This window comes from Panulirus ornatus, chromosome 56, assembly GCF_036320965.1.
Source record: "Panulirus ornatus isolate Po-2019 chromosome 56, ASM3632096v1, whole genome shotgun sequence".
In the NCBI taxonomy this organism is placed as follows: Eukaryota; Metazoa; Arthropoda; class Malacostraca; order Decapoda; family Palinuridae; genus Panulirus; species Panulirus ornatus.
This window is the reverse complement of record NC_092279.1, coordinates 29,224,168-29,241,337: the sequence shown is the minus strand read 5'-3', so window position 1 is coordinate 29,241,337 and position 17,170 is coordinate 29,224,168. Positions and strand designations below refer to the sequence as shown.

Here is a 17,170-nt window from a genome sequence, read left to right as displayed (position 1 = left end):
GGAGACTCATCACGTTACCTTTGGCCATCACAAACAATATGGCGTAAACAGAACAACATCTGAGAACGTTCTGGATCAACATCTACACAATGGACCAGACCGGACCAGCCTGGCTGCTGGCTGTGTCGGTGACATGAGGCCTGCGGGCCGCGGCCTCCAACAGCTCGGACGATCACCGACTGACATGCCCAACTCTCAGCAGCTGACCTCCAGCGGCGGTGGTGCCGCAAGGCTGCGTCCGCGACACATGTCCACGTGGGAGGGGTTCCAAGGCTGGTTCGTAGGTTCCAGGCGAGAGCATCCACGTGCTGGCTGCCTTACGTACGTACATACACGTATTGTCACGCTCCGGCCACCGCACACCCGGCGTGTGGCGCCGTCACACAGCTGTAAGCCGCAGCCGCAGGTGTCAGGGCCTGCGGGGGGGAGGGGGGATTTCACGCCGCAGGTTAGGTGGTATGTGGTGGTGGTCGCTGGGGGGGGTGAGTGAGGGGGTTAAGTCTCAGGTGCTTAGACTAGTGACGGAGGGCGGGGGGAGGAGAATGTCAGGCCGCAGGTGCCGGGGGCCTGCGGCTGGAGGTATCAGGCCGCACGTGACGAGGTCAGAGGCAAAAGGGGAGGCCAGGCCGCAGGTGACGGGGGCCATCGGTCGGGCCTGGGTGGCAGGCCGCAGCCCGGATACAATCGATAAGTTTGCGTGAGTCTGAAGGCCGCCCCCCCCCCTCCCCCTCTGTCCGTCCGTCCGTCCAGGAGGGAGGGAGGGAGGGAGAGCGCGCGGCGGCACATGCTAACGCAGCCATCCCTCCCACAAACCACCAGCCCCGCCCTCCCACGCCACCCCTAACTATCGTCGCATGACACCCTAACCACCACCCATCCCCTCCCCACCTCGTCACCTGGGTCCTCCAGCATACCGTCACTACCACACCACCGCCTCCACACACGCTCCTCCACACACACTCTGGGTCATGACACACAACCTTCATTACACGTACACAGAAAACACCCCCGTGATCCATCAAACCCTGGCTATCCGCCGGCCCGGTGCCTCCTATTCCGTCAACGGAGGATCGGCGCGGTGCAGATGGTACCCCGTCATCCGGCCACAATGGTGTCCCGGCTCCCTTTTAAAGACGCATGCACGTTCCTAACACAGTGTTGTGTTTTGAACTACGTACACCGACATGACGCGGTAAACACATGCCATCTCAGACGACAGGAACAGTGAGGGGAGAATGCAGATCTGGGCTCCGCAGGTGTCACAAAGCCATCACTGTTAAAGGCAGAAAGGTTATACGACGGAGGAAAGACACAAAAAGAAAAAAAAAAAAAAGGAAAAAAAAAAGGAGGAAAATAATTCCACAGAATTGTTGCTCGAGAGAGAATGGCCGAGACATAACGGTCAATCCTCGAGCGGTGGGTCTCCACACACAAACTGTGGGAAGCAGCAGCTAAGCTCGTTCAAAATCCAACTCCACGTACCAGGCCATGATAACATGCACAGACTAATTCAAAGGTTGTAAATTACGTCCATTTTACCAAGGCTCTTCCCCTCCCCCACCCCTCCTCAACCACCACTACCCCCCTCCCATTTCACCATTACCACCGCCACCTCCGCATCACATCTGTTCAGCGCTAATTACCAGGCGTCCCCACCCCCCGGACCACCTGCAATATATCGTCACCTCTATGGAACAACTTGCGCCATTATCCTCAACGAGAATTACCAGCTCGTTACACTATCACTCGAGGAGGAACTCAAGAAAATGTAACACGGTATAACGTACGTTACATACAACAAAATGTAACACGGTATAACGTACGTTACATACAACAAAATGTAACACGGTATAACGTACGTTACATACAACAAAATATAACACGGTATAACGTACGTTACGTACAACAAAATGTAACACGGTATAATGTACGTTACGTACAACAAAATGTAACACGGTATAACGTACGTTACGTACAACAAAATGTAACACGGTATAATGTACGTTACGTACAACAAAATGTAACACGGTATGACGTACGTTACATACAACAAAATATAACACGGTATAACGTACGTTACGTACAACAAAATGTAACACGGTATAACGTACGTTACGTACTACAAAATATAACACTATAACGTACTTTACGTACAACAAAATGTAATGAGTGAAATAATGAGCAACATGTGGGTAAAAATTAGATACAAACTTAAAAAAAAATATAATTGAAGAATATCTAAGACCTCTCCAACACTGGATGTTACACACACACACACACACACACACACACACACACACACACACACACACACACACACAAGCAATACCGAAAAGACCCATTTCAAAATGGCAAACAATATCTGACACGCTAATGGTACAATGCCACTCCCATTACCACTTAAATCACTACTGAAAACTACGCACGCACGAAAAGGTACTTTGTTTTAACCTCTCTCTCTCTCTCTCTCTCTCTCTCTCTCTCTCTCTCTCTCTCTCTCTCTCTCTCTCTCTCTCTCTCACACACACACACACATACACACACACACATTGGTTTGCATTAGCCGAGTGATGACAGCAGTTCTACGGGGGAGCAGCAGCTGGTAAACCACAGCCTGGTATACTTCTCCGCAGTTTACATTATCGATGGTCTGGTGCGATGAGTGTTAGGGAGAAGGTCCCCCCCCCCCTTTCTGTATACTTTACCACACCTGGCAGCCAGCCCTCAATAATAATAATAATAATAATAATAATAATAATAATAATAAAATAATAATAATAATAATAATAATAATGATATAAAAAATAATAAAACAACAACAACATAATAATAATAATAATAATAATAATAATAATAATAATAAAAATAATAATAATAATAATAAAATTGGACTGAATCAAGGCATGTGAAGCGTCTGGGGTAAACCATGGAAAGCTGTGTAGGTATGTATATTTGCGTGTGTGGACGTATGTATATACATGAGTATGGGGGTGGGTTGGGCCATTTCTTTCGTCTGTTTCCTTGCGCTACCTCGCAAACGCGGGAGACAGCGGCAAAAAAAAAAAAAACCAATAATAATAATAATAATAATAATAATAATAATAATAATAATAATAACGTGTTGCTAGGATGGTTTCCCCTGCAATTACCGGGTCTTCACTCCCTCACGTACTTTCTACCTTCATGGGGTCGGGCTCAGCGTCGAGGTTTACCCCCCCCCCCCCCTAACTCTTCCTTCCCCGCTCGCTTAACCCAGACAAAACTGAGGGGAAAGTTGACTATTTTCTTCTTTAACTTCTAAGAATAATTTTTCTTTTTTCTTCCCAGTGTTAACGAAGAGGAGATGATCCCTATGTGCTGGCGGGCTGTACCGGCTCACGGCGAACGGGCCCTGAACATAATACACTCTAGCTAGCCCAGCCACGGGCATCGGTACGACTCCTGGAACTGTACGACGCAGCGGGGCGACGACCATTTGGTCGGCTGGCCCGGCCTCTGACCCGAACCGCAAGGGTCGTGTTGAAGGGCTTCAGGTGACCAGGAGCACTGTACGGGAATATCACACACACACACACACACACACACACACACAGAAAATGAACACTTCCAGGAAAGTGACGGGGGGTGCGTGCCACTGGAAGCTGACCAGATGACCGGCCATTTCCAGGAAAGTGATCAGCAAGTACCGGCCGCAGCCCGACCACAACGACGGGTCACCTCCGGGAAGTGACCCGGAAGTATGCGGCGACCGTCAACCACACAAATGAACCACCAGACCGGACGGCAACACCTACCAGGGAGGAGGCGAAGACCAGAGAAAACGACCACATTCCCATCACAGTTGTCACTCTGGCCGCTGTTTTGGGTCGTCCAGTGCACACACGAAGGTCTGCACCACGAACCCCACCCCCCACAAACCCACCCAGCCCGAGACCCATGACTCCACGAACCCCATCCCCCACAACCCACCCAGCCCGAGACCCACGACTCGAAGAGCCAGCACAGTGGCCGACCCGCCGGCGATGAGTCCAGGTCCAACATGATAAGACGGACTGAGGGATGCCATTATCGCCACCTACACCCCACCCATCCCCAACCCGTCCTCCACTCTACAGGAGAGAGAGAGAGAGAGAGAGAGAGAGAGAGAGAGAGAGAGAGAGAGAGAGAGAGAGAGAGAGAGCCAGCCCTTCACCGATCCAATCCCTGCAGGCGGCCGACAAAAATGGAATCTTCCGAGCCAAGGAGCAGAGCCTCCCTGATCCTGCAAACTTAGGTGGAGTCCTGGAGGTCGCTCGAGGATCCTTCAATCTTTCTCTCCAGGCCAGCCAGGCCGTAGAGGGCGTCTGGGACCCTGCCGTTCTTCCCTCAACCTCAGCCGGGTCGTGGAGGTCGTGCTGGATCCGTCCTCCAACAGAGCGTCCTTCATCATACAAGTTCTAATTTCTGGAGGCGACTGACGACCAGGCAACGACTACCTCAGCAACCCTGAAAGCTGGAGAACGCTGGAGACTACGATCCCGTCTCTCCAACAAACCAAACTGTTGGAGATCCTCGGAGATAGCACCCTCTGCCCTCCAGTCTTGGCTACGATTGTTGAGTACGAAAACAGTTCAACGACTACTAGTGATTCCAATCATATCCGAGGGCAAGCTTCGATGTGTTACATATAATCTGTCTTCCACACACTGCCGTACACGAAGGAACATCAAAGACACACCAACATCTTTCATTCTTAAGGAAATTTAGTAAACAAGTCCCTTTTACAGCTGTACAGTGACCCGCTGGGAAGCAGGGGATACACACACCAGGCTGACCCCTCACTCACTCCATCAGACGGACTGAGTTCAAGAAGGAACCACTTCCAGCAACCGACTTGAGGGAGCATTTTCGTTCTCTAGCGTCTCCTCCCCCCCAACCCGTGGACGCAGGAATATATTCTCTAGCGTTCCTCCTCCCCCTTAAGACACTGGACATAGGGAGGAAGAGATGACATCGTCGTAAAGGGCCATTTAAAGTCGCAAAAGGCTTACGTCTACCGGAGCGGCGACGACCCCCACATTCGCAATGCCTCCAGCCCGACATGCCATCATGTCCGCTTCCAACCCTGGCGTCGGGAGGCGAGCGCTAATGAAATATAACCCAGCGGGGGACGTTCTCCCCTGCTAAATAAGTTTTGTGTGACTAATGAAGCCAGAACCAGAGGAAGGAAGATGGTGTCGACCGGACTAATGCTGAGGATGGTTCTGTTATTAGTGAGTGTGTGTGTGTGTGTGTCCCGCGCTCTCTCACACACACATACACACACTCAAAGGAAGACCAGCAAACCCAGGTATATAACAATCAAGCCAATTTCTGAGAGTAATACTTATTTGTCACTGACACTGGGCTATATACAGCTATCCACTTCTCTCTCTCTCTCTCTCTCTCTCTCTCTCTCTCTCTCTCTCTCTCTCTCTCTCTATATATATATATATATATATATATATATATATATATATATATATATATATATACATATATAAACTCCCTTTCCTCTGGTACTATACTCGTCTATATAAACTCCTCTCTCTCTCCATCTAAACTACCCCCTTCCCCTGCTGCTATACAAACCTATATATACCCCACTCTATACATATATCTATACTCTCCCCTTTCTCTGGTGCTATACACAGCTACATACACCCCTCTCTTTCTATAGATCTTTGCTCCTCCCCTCCTCTGGTGCTATACACAGCTATAATATACTCCCCCTTTTCTATACACCTTTACTCCTCCCTTCCTCTTCCTCTTATCGTTTTTTTTTTTCTTCTTCCATTCTCCCGTCATCTCCCTGCTGCTGCACGATTCATTACCAGCTCTTTACCAGGAATAATCTAATTTCACCCGAAAGACGGTTAGCGTCAGACCCCTCCCATCTCCCCCCCCCCCACATTACCCCAGACCCCTCTCATCACCCCCCCTCCGACTTTACCCAGTCTCGTCCGGGGGTGGGGTACCTCCCCAACCTCCTCCCTCCACGAGTATCGTGATGGGGTTGATCGGATAGCCAGGCAGACGTCAGGCAATGGTTGGTGGGGGGGAAGCCAAAAGGAGGGGCTTCGTACAATGGGTAGATGAGGAAGCCAAGAAGGAGGGGGGAGGGGGGCTTCAAGCAGTAGATGGTGGTGGAAGGCAAATGGGACTTCGAACAATCAGTTGACGTGGAAGCTATAGAGACCAAGCAATGAGCCCATGAGGAAGCCAAAGGGAAGCGATGGGGTGTCCAGCAATGGGTGCTTGGCAGAAGCAATGGCGATTTAAAAATGGGTCAACGTGGAAGCCAAGGCGGCAACACGTCCACTCTTCAACATAATAAAACTGTTTACATTCCCTGTCCAACACAGTGTAAACACACGTGTGTTGTGAGGACCAGAGTGGCGGCAGCCACCTCCCTCCCCAACAAACTCACCTACAGTATTACGTGGTGAGGTAATGATGGCCACCTATCCACATACCAGAGCAGCCCTCACTGCCGGGTACTACTGCCACGAACACCCGATGGATAGTGGATAGTGATGGGCGAAGAGGAGTTGGAAGGACAGGTGATAAAAGTGGGCTGACGCCTAGCCATACTGGGACTGGCTGAGGATAGTAGCGCGGACGGTGAAGGATGAGCTTTCGTAGTGGTGGGGAAGGGCTGATGGGAGCAGATGGGAGGGCTGTGGGGCGGCGTTGCACTGTAGGCGATACACCCACCACCTAAGCAATGCGGAGCCGACGTCACCACTAGGATGGAGACACCAAACACCTGCCCATCACTGTCTGAGCTCCCCCAACCTGCGCAAAAACCCAAAGCCCGCCTTCTTAACATGGCCAGCAGCTAGGGTCCCTCCTGGTCTCATGTGGCCTCTGCCTTCACGCTTCCATGAAGGACATAATACTGACAATTCGTCTAATACCATTTAATATTCAAAATGCAGATGAGCTAATCTGTAGTCTGCAAGTGCAAGCAAACACGCGCGCGCGCACACAGAAACACTACCGCATATCTTGTCCAGACCATCGTACGACACGATACTGATACATCACCAGGCCTTATTGTTCAATGGTAATCTAGGCTGTTCAAACTGCTATTTAAACTACCATGGAAAGATGGGTTCAAAGGGATACAGCAACCTGGGTTCAATAAGTTATATATATATATATATATATATATATATATATATATATATATATATATATATATATATATATATATATATATGATTGAAAGTGACAGAAGGCTCCTCAACACACTGATTAAAAATCATTCATATATCATGCTGATGAACCACGACACAAGTGGGGGATTAATATTTGCATTATTAGAGTATGAATACACAAAGAAATATTCGGATCAATAATCATACTAATATTTATGAGTATTCTGAAGTTCCGTTCACGCGCATTGGCTCGGGCACACTCGACACTCATTTTTAGTACACTATCTACAGTGCCAGGGTTCACTATCTACAGTGCCAGGGTTCACTATCTACAGTGCCAGGGTACACTATCTACAGTGCCAGGGTACACTATTTACAGTGCCAGGGTACACTATTTACAGTGCCAGGGTACACTATCTACAGTGCCAGGGTTCACTATCTACAGTGCCAGGGTACACTATTTACAGTGCCAGGGTTCACTATCTACAGTGCCAGGGTTCACTATCTACAGTGCCAGGGTTCACTATCTACAGTGCCAGGGTACACTATCTACAGTGCCAGGGTACACTATTTACAGTGCCAGGGTGCACTATCTACAGTGCCAGGGTACACTATCTACAGTGCCAGGGTTCACTATCTACAGTGCCAGGGTTCACTATCTACAGTGCCAGGGTACACTATCTACAGTGCCAGGGTTCACTATCTACAGTGCCAGGGTTCACTATCTACAGTGCCAGGGTACACTATCTACAGTGCCAGGGTACACTATTTACAGTGCCAGGGTGCACTATCTACAGTGCCAGGGTACACTATCTACAGTGCCAGGGTACACTATCTACAGTGCCATGGTACGCTATCTATAGTGCCAGGGTTCACTATCTACAGTGCCATGTTAAGCTATCTACAATGCCAGGGTTCACTATCTACAGTGCCAGGGTGCACTTTCTACAGTGCCAGGTTACACTATCTACAGTGCCAGGGTTCACTATCTACAGTGCCAGGGTACACTATCTACAGGGCCAGGGTACACTATCTACAGTGCCAGGGTTCACTATCTAGTGCCAGGGTTCACTATCTACAGTGCCATGTTCAGCTATCTACAATGCCAGGGTACACTATCTACAGTGCCAGGGTACACTATCTACAGTGCCAGGGTACACTATCTACAGTGCCAGGGTTCACTATCTACAGTGCCAGGGTTCACTATCTACAGTGCCAGGGTACACTATCTACAGGGCCAGGGTACACTATCTACAGTGCCAGGGTTCACTATCTACAGTGCCAGGGTTCACTATCTACAGGGCCAGGGTACACTATCTACAGTGCCAGGGTTCACTATCTACAGTGCCAAGGTTCACTATCTACAGGGCCAGGGTACACTATCTACAGTGCCAGGGTTCACTATCTACAGTGCCAGGGTTCACTATCTAGTGCCAGGATTCACTATCTACAGTGCCATGTTAAGCTATCTACAATGCCAGGGTACACTATCTACAGTGCCAGGGTACACTATCTACAGTGCCAGGGTACACTATCTACAGTGCCAGGGTACACTATCTACAGTGCCAGGGTTCACTATCTAGTGCCAGCGTTCACTATCTACAGTGCCATGTTAAGCTATCTACAATGCCAGGGTTCACTATCTACAGTGCCAGGGTTCACTATTTACAGTGTCAGGGTTCACTATCTACAGTGCCAGGGTACACTATCTACAGTGCCAGGGTTCACTATTTACAGTGTCAGGGTTCACTATCTACAGTGCCAGGGTACACTATCTACAGTGCCAGGGTACACTATCTATAGTGCCAGGGTTCACTATCTACAGTGCCAAGGTACACTATCTACAGTGCCAAGGTACGTTATCTACAGTGACATCGTACGCTATCTACAGTGCCATGGTACGCTATCTACAGTGCCATGGTTCACTATCTACAGTGTCAAGGTTCACTATCTACAGTGCCAGGGTACACTATCTACAGTGCCAGGGTACACTATCTACAGTGCCAGGGTTCACTACAGTGCCATGGTACGCTATCTACAGTGCCAGGGTTCACTATCTACAGTGCCAGGCTACACTACAGTGTCACGGTTCACTATCTACAGTGACACAGTTCACTACCTACAGTGCCACGATACACTATGTACAGTGCCAGGGTACACTAGGTAAACTATCTACAGTGCCACGATCTACTATACGTAAGTGGCCAGGGCACACCATCTACAGTGACAAGGTACACCAGCGACACGGCACACTAACAGCAGTGCCATGGTACATTACCCACAGTGGCAGATCACACTATCAACAGTGCCACTAGGAAAGACTATCTTCAGTGCCACAGTCTACCACCCACAGTGCCCAATACACTGCAGGTAGTGGGTGGCAGATGTATAACGACCCCGCCTCCTGTAGCAACACTGCCCTCCCGCCTTAAACCAGCCCTGGCAGGGGCGTCGCAGGAGCAGGCCCTCGCCCCCCACGTTATTAATCAACAAGAACCATTAGCGAGGGAAAAAATATAAACACATTTTAAAACCCAAAAGGCGTCGTGGAGGTGACAAGTCGTTTCCTAATTTTCGAGCAGGTTGACAGACGAAGCTCACACCACGACGACTAACCCCCCCCCCCCCCCAACACCCCGCCATCCACCACCAAACAAGTCTAAACCAGCCAAGCCTCGGACCAGCCGCAAACGACCTTGTCTCGACCCCCAAGACCTAACACCAATTCAACCAGAACACTTCAGGTCGCGTCACCAACCACGACCAGCCAACTGACTACGACCACCCAGTACGTACATCTACACGACCACAGCATGGCCCGTGACACGCCCGAGGGGTAAGGGGGGGGGGCGAGCCACGGGACCACAGCATGGCCCGTGACACGCCCGGGGGGGAAGGGGGGAACCACAGGGCCACAGCATGGCCGGGGGGGGGGGGCCGAGCTAAAGGACCACAGCATGGCCCGTGACACACCGGTGGGGTTGGCCGAGCCACAGGACCACAGCATGGCCCGTGACACGCTGGTGGGGTGGGCGAGCCACAGGACCACAGCATGGCCCGTGACACGCCGAGGGGGGGGCCGAGCCACAGGACCACAGCATGGTCCGTGACACGCCGAGGGGGGCGGGGGCCGAGCCACAGGACCACAGCATGGCCCGTGACACACTGGTGGGGTTGGCCGAGCCACAGGACCACAGCATGGCCCGTGACACACCGCTGTTGTGGCCTCCCAGCCGTAGCCTGAAACCCTTAAACCACTTGGATAACACAGGCAAGCTGGTGGTGACATCCCTCCGTCCACCACAGAACTTCTTATTCCAGCCCGAGGCATGTTACGAGGAATAGCAGACCATACTCTTCGTCAGGGGGGGGGGAACCAGACCATACTCTTCGTCAGGGGGGAACTGAACACAAGAGAGGGTACACCACACGTCCCCCCCCTCCACCCGCAACTACAAAAAAATCAATAACTAACAGCCAATTATAACCTACGTCCTCAGTGTGTGTGGTTGACCCTTGGTACACGAAGACATAATCCTTGGGTATGATGGTCTGTGGCCTTTGACCTGACCGACCCTTGTTATGAACCACGTCAGAGGGCTATAGCCTTTGACCTGACCCTTGGTGGTGAACCACGTCAGAGGGCTATAGCCTTTGACCTGACCCTTGGTGGTGAGCCACGTCAGAGGGCTATAGCCTTTGACCTTACCCTTGGTGGTGAGCCACGTTAGAGGGCTATAGCCTTTGACCTGACCCTTGGTGGCGAGCCACGTCAGACGGCTATAGCCTTTGACCTAACCCTTGGGGCTATTAGACTACTATGTATACGTTCAACGTGAGTGTACCACGACCCCTCTGACACAATCAGGTGCTGGTATCCCTCACATTTGACATACACAACTCAACGTGAGTATACACAAGAACTCAGTAGTACAGTGTTACATGGTGTATACACTCAACACATGGTGTATACACTCAACACATGGTGTATACTCAACACATGGTGCATACTCAACACACTGTGTATACTCAACATGGTGCATACTTAACACATGGTGTATACTCAACACCCAGGCGGCTGCATCCTGTACACCGCCTCTCTCCCACACAGCTGGGCTGCCACGGCTCCACACACTCACCTGTACAGAGGAAAACACAACCATTAGTACACCACAAGTGACAGCTATAAGTGTCAGTAACAATGATCTATATAGACTTATTGAACTCTCGGGTGTCGACCATTAGTGTGTGTGTGTGTGTGTGTGTGTGTGTGTGTGTGTGTGTGTGTCTGTGTGTGTGGAGGGCCACACAATGAACCCAGGATCAACAGAGACTGAACAAACATCCCTTAGGTTGACCAACCCTATATTACCGGCATCCGGATCCGACACAGGAAGGAAGAGCGAGATGGAGGAGGCTACGTATGATGAAAATAAGTGAAATATCAAAAGACGTGAAAACATCTTCAGTTGATATAAAATAAAAAATGGTACAAGGAGACAATAAATGTTAACTAATCGACCGATACTGACACACTGCAGCACATGTTCCTGGAACCACCACCACACTAACCATACGGCGCGGACCATGCCCAGCCCAGGCTTGTTCTTGCACTCCTGGGCGGCTCTACAGTACCCCTACGTACCAGGGTCAGCCAGCGGTGTCCCCATATGCTTACGAGGGGTCCATCCCAAGACCTGATGGGCATCCACAATGATGGGGAGGACGGGAGGTGGGCCGGTGCTGGTACTTCCCCCACCACTGCACCCCCAAACTGCCTTAGGTCCAAACACGTTCATGGTATCAGCCATCAACCAAATCTACTATGCCAAAGTCATCAGTTACATCGGGAACATTACCTGGATCACGACTGCTAACTGTAGCACCTCTTACCATCACCAGCAGCACCACAGTTACCACATCATCATCATCATAGCCACTACAACTACAACCGCCTTCAAGATCTAGAGCAAAGTTCTCCCCTACATCACAGCCATCCTACGACCGTCCCTATATAATGCATCCACAACCTCAACATTGTCCATCACCTTCCTGACTCACCCAGAGGCATTCAACACCTTCCTGACTCATCCAGGAGGACTCAGCATCTTCCTGACTCATCCACGACTCAACACCTTCCTGACTCATTCATAAGGACTCAACACCTTCCTGGCTCATTCAGAAGGACTCAACACTTTCCTGACTCATCCAGGACTCAACACCTTCCTGACTCATCTAGGAGGACTCAACACCTTCTAGCCTCATCTAGGAGAATGGAATACCCTCGCCCAACCTCTCTCTCTCGGACAATAACACTATCCACCACCCACCGTCCTCTCCTATCATCAGCATCCAAGACATTAAACACTTGAAACATCACGTGTAAGTACCATCAACCAACCCTCAGGGGCAGCCACTGCCAGCAGCATGCTATACTTCTCACAACACCGTCTTCCCCTAGTACCATCTGCCCTTCTCCCCCCCTACCAAAACCACCTGCAACAGAGGCATCTGACTGCCTCTACTACTGCCACTACCCTCACTGCCCACACCACCTTTCGATCTTTCTCTCTGGCACCACCCAGCACTTCCAGGACCATCCAGCACTTCGAGCACCATCCACCCACCTGGAGAGCCAGCCAGTGAGGCAGGCTGCCACTGAACCCCCAGGGAACACTAACCCAAACTCCATCACACACGCACTAGTTTTAATGGCATTTACCGAGCCGGAGCCACGTGCCCCCCTCCCTTATGATCCCATCATCTTGATGATCACCTGGTGACATGACATGACGAGAACATGTGTGCGTAATAAGCAAGTGGACATATGTCCACAAGGAGTACAAGTGTGTGTGTGTGTGTGTGTGTGTGTGTGTGTGTGTGTGTGTGTGTGTGTGTGGCAAACTACCTCTACCGACGTATGTAGCCATCATCTCAGTCATCCAGGAGACATAACTGCAGCTTTCATGAAGTGGGTGAAAAAAAAATACATATATACCTGCATATATACATATAACATGTAACACAAGGACATAATCTCTCTCTCTCTCTCTCTCTCTCTCTCTCTCTCCCAGACAGCTAGGTCTCCCAGGGGGCCCAATAAACCTAAGGGCAGCGCACGTCTAGTTTACGAGCAAGTCGTTGAGGAACGTCAACTGGTGTTGGTTGCTTCGTCCTTCTCTCTCTCTCTCTCTCTCTCTCTCTCTCTCTCTCTCTCTCTCTCACAAACAGAGGGAACAGACAGAGGAAAGAGAGAGTTCCACACGAGAGATGATGACTGTGGTAGCAGTGATGGTAAAAGTGCACCAGGAAGAGGAGAAAGGGTTGTGGTTGTGGTGGTAGCTGGGTCGTGGTTGTGGTTGTAGCTGGGTCGTGGTTGTGGTTGTAGCTGGGTTGTGGTTGTAGCTGGGTCGTGGTTGTGGTTGTAGCTGGGTCGTGGTTGTGGTTGTAGCTGGGTCGTGGTTGTGGTTGTAGCTGGGTTGTGGTTGTAGCTGGGTCGTGGTTGTGGTTGTAGCTGGGTCGTGGTTGTGGTTGTAGCTGGGTCGTGGTTGTGGTGGTAGCTGGGTCGTGGTTGTGGTGGTAGCTGGGTCGTGGTTGTGGTGGTAGCTGGGTCGTGGTTGTGGTGGTAGCTGGGTTGTGGTGGTAGCTGGGTCGTGGTTGTGGTTGTAGCTGGGTCGTGGTTGTGGTTGTAGCTGGGTCGTGGTTGTGGTTGTAGCTGGGTTGTGGTGGTAGCTGGGTCGTGGTTGTGGTTGTAGCTGGGTCGTGGTTGTGGTGGTAGCTGGGTCGTGGTTGTGGTGGTAGCTGGGTCGTGGTGGTGGTTGTAGCTGGGTCGTGGTTGTGGTGGTAGCTGGGTCGTGGTTGTGGTGGTAGCTGGGTTGTGGTGGTTGTGATATGACTGCTGTGATAAGAGACAATGACAGTGAGGTAGTGAAGGAAGCAAGCTGGACACTCTCATGCCCCGGAGGTTTACACAGTTATTCTCCCTCCATTTTCTTGCCGCGTATTGATTTTAATGGATCGTCACTTTCCAAAATCTTTCATGTCAATTAGAAATGGTCTTTGGGCGAAGACTAATGATCATGCCTCTCCTGCATCTCCCAGGCATAAATCACATCACTTTTCCCTCTGCACTTCACCGTCTCGAGTGCTCTTAAGGCCCTCACAGAAGTTCCCTAATTTTTCGACTCGATTTAATTGAGTCTGTGAGCGATCTTTGACCATTTTTTTTTTCCTGACTATATATTTCGGCGCAAGTGATGGGTGATGTTAGCACACGAGTGTTCTAGTGAGGATCGCTTTTGAAAATGATCATCAACAGTTTGGTCTCTCTCTCTCTCTCTCTCTCTCTCTCTCTCTCTCTCTCTCTCTCTCTCTCTCTCTCGTCTTGACCGTTCGTACAATCCAGCCGACCCATGCTTAACTCACAGGCCATCTGACGTTAACCGCCTTCCACAACTTCCTCATAACGAAAGGATGTGAAACATCTCCATCAAAGCGGGGTTTTTTTCCCCCCCCGGTGGTTCACTGATGACGTCACTATTTTCACTAGGTCTCGTCAAAGCGGATTCTCATTCAGTGGCGTCGTATGTCCGTGGTGAGGGAGTTTGTGTCCGCATCTCATGATGCAGACAACTGAAGAACCGTATGAGGGACAGAGGCACAATGTACCAAGGACACAGCTAACGTCCCGTCGTGGTCTGTGTGCTGGTCAGGTGTTCCATCCATCCTCCCACTTTGCGCCAGTTCACACGCACTTTGTGCCACGCGTGACGCCAAGGTCGCGCGTGCCAAAAAGGCTCTGACAAAGGCCTGGGTATATATCATTTTCCTCCGTTCTCCAGCGACGGGACCATTTTACTACCGTCACGCCAACAGCACAGGAAGGTACGAGCGTCGCACCCAACAGCCGAGGCCTCGCCCAACATTCTAATGACGTACGACGTCAGTGTTGGTGAGTGGTAGTGACTGGTAGTGACTGTGAGGACCTTCGCATCCTCCCTGATGCAGCCACGCTTCGCGAGCCAGTTCTAAACTCTCCGGGATCACACTAGAAGCCACGCTCTCTCTCTCTCTCTCTCTCTCTCTCTCTCTCTCTCTCTCCACACCATGCTTTATGCCCACCTGATAATGGTGTCTAGTGTTGGAGGAGGAGTGTGGTGGTGGAGGTGACGTACGGTGGTGGTGGTGGTGGTGGAGACGCGCTAGTGGTTTCGGTGATAGTGTATGGTAGGGGAGTGTGTAATGATGGTGGTGATGCTGGTGAAGATGAAGGTACTGAAGATGATGGTGTATGGTAATGCCGGTGATAACACACACACACACACACACACACACGGGTGTATAGCACCCTTCCCCATATATCTACCCCATGCTTCCAATACAACCAACCGTTCCAGGAGTGTTTCCTGGAACAGCCTCCAGCTGCTGGAGTCACCTGGAAGTACGGCCACCGTTTAAGCAGCGTGATTCCACTCCAGCCAGCAAAGACATTCCATTCCACAAAGGAGGGAAGCGTACACATATGCCTACGTCCAGAGAGTATGCATATATATATGTATATTTTCTGATGCTATCGGGGTCTCTTATCCACCCAGCTCGGTCTCCTACCAAGCTACAATGTTGCTTTTTTTTTCTTCTCTAAGTCACGTTCCCAGAGGCACTGGGGCCCGTAGGCCTACCATATCCTGACCAGCCTGGCGCGCAACGTACGCATTTCTCCAGGAAGGCTTTTTAAATGTTCTCCAACGAACGGGCCATTGTTTCCAAGCCCCGCCCGAGCCATTTATACGAAAGGTTTTCCTCTTAATATGACAAGGCATCAGGCTTGGCCTGACCCAGCCGGTCAGCCTGTGTGTCTACAGCCGGGAGGCGATCCTCTGGTAAATAAGCCTTTCTCGAAGGGCCTTCCGCCCAAGACTACTGGGTCACCATACCGAGTGTATAACTGAATCAATACAACTATGTCGAGCTTTGCCCTTGCGGTCAGCTGTGCTGGAGCCTCCAGGAAATCAGCTTGTGTAAACACACATCCATTATACAGTGACCACACTAGTCCTCCTCCTACCTCAACACCCCCCCACCCACCAGTTTGCTTCACCTGGGAGGGAGGATAACTACAATACCGACTTCATTCAAACTATTCCCTAAGTGTGGATTGCCCGTCCGTTCTTTTACCATTGTTGGGCCGACGAAGTTAAGGCAGAGCCAAGCATAATGGCGGGGCGCCTCAGGTGGTGGTGGCAACGGAGTACACAATGAAGCCAGTCAAGTCCACAATAGGAAGGAGGAAGGATCAGGTACAGTGGCCTCACACTCAGGTACAGTCTGCCGCTGTTATGCTGGCGTTTTATGGCGCCACACCAACACGCCGCCACTACCCTACTTTATTATACCCCAGTCCTGGAGTCTGTTCACACGCCACCTCCCTCCCTACTCCCGTCTCCTGTTCCTTCCTGCCCTCCACACGTGTTATCTACTGTCCCTTCCTTCCCTCTGTTACGGTGGTGTACTCTTCACTCTCCCCATTACTCCCTCCGTTTATCCCACAGGAACAAGGTGCCACTACTCCCTTCATAACAGAGGCAGCATTGCGAGGAACAGTGGCAACATCAACTTCTCTATGTATTGTGGTACAGCCAGTGTGTGCTCCAGACTTACCTACACCTGCCCACTGCTATGTCTCCATCATCCAAAATGTCACAGGAAAAAAATATGTTCGCTTCCACAATTTTTTTTTTTATGTAAAAATCTCAGTAACACTAGAAGAACCATCACCACTGTACACGGTGACCATATCATCAACCCGGGCTCCTCACAACCTACCATACCACACAAGAGAACCAATCACCACAGTGGCACCATGTTAAGACTGCCACCAACCACCACCACACCGTGTGTGAACCAACCATCACCACACCATGTGTTAACCAACCATCACCACAGCACAGCGTAGCACTACCACCACCATCACCACACCGTATGAGAACCAA

The 17,170-nt window shown here is 50.6% G+C and overlaps 1 protein-coding gene across 18 annotated transcripts in view; it reads right to left on the bottom strand.

Moving 5' to 3' along the window:
* The window catches only part of LOC139766043 (muscleblind-like protein 1), a 1,286,706-nt gene that overhangs the window by 284,725 nt on the left and 984,811 nt on the right, over positions 1 to 17,170 (bottom strand). The window contains exon 1 of one of the 18 annotated variants that reach the window (XM_071694181.1): positions 11,227 to 11,332. The exons of the other annotated variants lie outside the window; for them this stretch is intronic. The gene's annotated coding sequence lies outside the window, so the exon portion shown is untranslated. Of the gene's footprint in view, positions 1 to 11,226; positions 11,333 to 17,170 lie in introns of those variants that run through there. 18 annotated transcript variants of the gene reach the window in all.